Below are 4509 nucleotides of genomic sequence, written 5' to 3' on the forward strand. Positions count from 1 at the left end.
ATGGGGTCCATGGTACACGGATGCGCTAACCAGCGAGAAAACGCCTAGCGCTTAACTCGTCCGGTGCGGGTCTATTTCTCCCTTCGGGTCCTGTACACCTGTAAAAAGGAAAGGAGATAAGTTGTTTCTCTTTAGAAAGCTAAGTAAGGCTAAAGCTCTGTTTCCATTCCTGTTTATAAAAAAGAATGCTAGCACGACTTTCAAATAACCAGAAAGGAGTGTAGGATTGATTCCTCACATGATACGCATTTCCATCTAATCTAGTTGGGATTTAGGTTCCTGCTAGGCGAGATATTTATTTAAAGACAGCTGGAGGTACGAATTACCCGATTGTGAAACGCTTCTTACTCGCAGGAATAATCCCATTGTGTCCACGTATCCACACGATTGGTTTCTGAACCAGAAGTTCATTCATTTTTGATCGAGAAACATGGCGCAGGTGTCAGATTGGAGTGATTATTGAGACGTGGTATGAGCGAACAGAATGATTGGGGTTTGGGGTAGTAACACCAAAAGAAGCGTTAGTTGTTGTCTCGGATTGAGAAGCAGTGGCATCTTTAGCGGTCAATGCCCACGAAGGAAGGTCTTTTCTCACTCATTATTTAGATTAGTTAGCCGTGTGCACCTCTTCTTTTTCCTTTCAGAATAGAAGATGGGGTTGTACCTGTCATCTCTTGATACCAGTATTCTAGCTTATGGTTCCTTTGTCGGTTTCCCCTGACCATACATATCTACTTCGGCGTGTAAAGAAGCTGCTCCGCTGATTACCCACCAACAGATGCTTTTGGCCGCTCCTACCTTTTCCCTGGGATGAGTCTCCAAAGCGGGTCACTAATAGCTTCGGTGTGCAGGAAACTATGGCCACACCCTTTCCTACTCTAAAGCCGCTGCCCTTACTAAATAGTGAAGCCGTGCATACGTTTCCTCACTCAATCCGTCTGGTAGCAGAAGCCCTTTACCTAGGGTAGGGCTTCACGAGGTTTAAGTTTAAGATTATTGATAGAATCAACGAATCTCACTTCTAATGGGGCTTTACTACACTACCAGAGGAGTACAAGTTTGAAACGGGCAGCAGCTGCACACTACCTATGCAATAAATCAAGACGAAAGCAGGGCGCTTAGGACACTGGATTGGAAACTTAGACTGCCTCCCTCTTTACTCGCTTGTTCCACTTGGTATTCACAATCAAAGGTCTCCCCAACCATTATAACAAGAACCAACCGTTGGATAGGGCCACCGCTCGATGGGTTGGATCCTGCTCACCACGCGGAAAACAACCATACAATTTAGTAATTCCGGGGCTTACTATTCAAGGGCAAATCAAGTAGAATTGTGTATATAGATGAAAAAGGAGAATGGCGAAGAAAGTCAATTTGTCCAAAGCACGGTGCCGACCTCCTTCTTTTATACTATACGAACGAGAATTCTCATTTCTTGTGAATGGGCCCAATTTCCCTTTTGTTACTGGTCGGGACGACCTAAATCCTATATCGGTTTCTCAAGTGCCAAATAGAATAGTTCTTTTCCAAGTTTGGGTAGGATTCCCGACACCAATCACATCTGTAAGTAGCAAAGATTTAAACAAATAATGAGAGGCCTTTATCTAATTAAGTTGAATAATACACAGATTGTAATAAAGGAGCGTGCTAACTGTCACAGATAGCGTGGAGATAAACAGCACGTACCGACCAAGTGTCGCGGTAGGTTGGCTGGTGCAGGCAGGTTTGATAACTCAGTAAGAGAGTATGACCACTTTGGGAAATCCCCTAGCTTTCGTCCCTCACTGTCTACAGCGTAGCCGTCATGGAACCCCAGTGTCTTCGTCAAGCATTCCACTCTAGTTTTCGCTACCAGTGTTTCAACAACACACAATACGCCGGCCCCCATGCCACACATGTCAAATTATAGAATAGATCTCGAGTAGAGACAAGAAGACAGCACGCTAAAGCGATCGAAATGGTTGTACATGACTAGTCGTCTCCTGCGGCTCGCGATAACATGAATATCTCTCATTCTCTTCCATTCTTAGGCCTTCCTAAAATAAGACAAATATAAAGCAATCGAGCCAAAGAGAAAATCATGAAGCATCTAAGGTTCCTTATCTTTTTACAATCTAGCTCCTCCGATACGATCATGCTTAATGTTACTGGCGCATGTTAATGTCTTAATCTCATAATAGACGAAAGAACGATAGGGAGTTGTATCAAATCCATACCGATGATGAATGCATTCCATTCCATCGGTTAAGTTGGTATCCTCAGGAAAAAACAAAGCAGCGGAGTACCCATTTTTACATGAGAAAGAAAATGAGCTGATTTGAAGCTCTGCTCTTGTTATGTTGAACAAACGCCCTGCGGGGCACGCCCTCCGGGGGTTTACGCCAGGAATTCCGTTAGAAGAGAGTCTTGGTAAGAAATAAATAAAAAAGGTACAGTCTACCGCAAGTAAAAAACCCATAGCTTCTATCGCTGACGGGGCCTTTCAGGCTATCTAAAATACCACCATCGTAAAGGAGGATTCGAAGAAGACGGCATGACCGGGAGAGAGACGCAAGGATGGGACTGGAACGATTGAGAAGCACTCATTTATCACGGATGAATAAAAATATGCGTATAGTAAAGACATACGCCCCATATCTGCGGATGATAGGCTCTAATTGCATGTGACCAGTACGGGAACCGAGTTCATGTCTTTCCGGGAGTAGAGCTTGCGTTAACTTGCTTCAATGGCGATGAAAATAGCTCAGTTGGTAGACGATGTCATGTGACAGCTTGTTTTCTCGTTGAAGCATTCTTAGACTGATAGCTAGGGAAGTCCCATTTTGCAAGGGCTCGCGGAGTAGCCACAGATAGAAATTATCAAGTACCAACCAAATAGTTCTTCCAAGGCTAAAGGCAGGCTGACCCGCTAATTATGTCGTAGGTAGGGATCTCGTTTGAATAAAATCGTATAACAATGAAGCGAGAAAACGTATGCGCCCGCAAACGGCTTTCGAGGCGATCCTGACCAGCAAACGAACTCAAATTCAAGCGACCCTCAAAGCGAGGGGAAGACCCCCATTCTTTTTGTCGAAATCTTACTGTACTTAAAAAGAACAATGTTGTTACTTCTTCAAATCTCTATTGTGTAGGTGTTCAGTCCCAGTAGGAATAAGTAAAGGCTGTTTCTTGTTAGTCTGTCTCTTTCTCTTTAATAGCAGGTTCTTGGGTAAAAAACCAGTCACTTTAGAAAGTCCCCCTTTTTTTAGGGAGCAGAGCTGAAAAAGATGGGGAAATTCCAATGATTCTTCGTTCATTATTTCCAAGTGTCATTCTTTTGTTCATTGCTATACCATCGTTTGGTCTTGCGTTGCCAGTACTAATAATGGCATTAGTTGTCTTATTCGGAGTTCAAGGAATAGCCTTTCATCTTGGAATGAGAATGTCGCGGATCTCAATGTTCTCGTCATGACCAATGCTCCTAACGAGGGTGACTTTCCCATAGACCAACCTCCCGTTGGCGGACTACCAGACCTCCAGCAGGAAATGGCGCACGCCGCCCATCCCGAAGCCATGATTTCGGAGTTTGACTTCCAAGGTTGAAAGAATATTTAACGAAGTAGGCACTCCTCTTCCTTTAGAGGAGGGTGAGTCTGCGCGATCGTTCACTGAAAGTCTTATATTGTGGAATAGTGAGGGAGGAGATACTCTTCAACAAATCTTCTCTGATTATACGGAAGCCGGAGATGGAAGCGAATTCGTCGCAACAGCCACCAATCTGGCGAAGCGGTTTCGCCGCGCCGAGCTCGGTGAACCAGATTCTCCCGACCCCGATGCGCCTGCGGAAGAGCAGGAGGCTCATTCCACGGGATCCCCTGAAAGCACAAAAGCAAATGATGGGGCGAACGAGGCAGGCCCGTCTTCTTCGAGGAAGCGTAAAAGGTGGGATGATGATTCAGGGTCCGAAGATGACGATTCGGGGGGACCCGGGGAATCTCCAGATCCAGTGGAAATCGTTTACGAAGGGGATGCACAAGGGTACAACTGGGAGGGGGATTAGGTTGGCCGCCAACTTCGCCTGCCTTTCTATCTGAGTTCTTCCCTCTTGATGCTTTCGAACGACTCCTAAATTTCACAAAATCCTTTTTTTTCTTTCTTATTTGAAATCCAAATCGAAAATGCCTCAACTTGATAAATTAACTTATTTCTCACAATTCTTCTGGTTATGTCTTCTCCTCTTTACTTTTTATATTCTCTTATTTAATAATAATAATGGAATACTTGGAATTAGTAGGAATTCTCAAACTACGGAACCAACTGCTTTCGCACCGGGGGGGCGAGATCCGGAGCAAGGACCCTAAGAATCTGGAAGATATCTCGAGAAAAGTTTTAGCACCGGTCTCTCATATATGTACTCCAGTTTATCCGAAGTATCCCAATGGTGTAAGACCGTCGACTATTTGGGAAAAAGGAGGAAAATCACTCTGATCTCTGATTTCGGAGAAATAAGTGGCTCACGAGGATTGGAGA

The sequence above is a fragment of the Triticum urartu genome, unplaced genomic scaffold (genome assembly GCF_056163025.1).
Source record: "Triticum urartu cultivar PI428250 unplaced genomic scaffold, HENAU_Tu73 scaffold2, whole genome shotgun sequence".
NCBI classification, from domain to species: domain Eukaryota; kingdom Viridiplantae; phylum Streptophyta; class Magnoliopsida; order Poales; family Poaceae; genus Triticum; species Triticum urartu.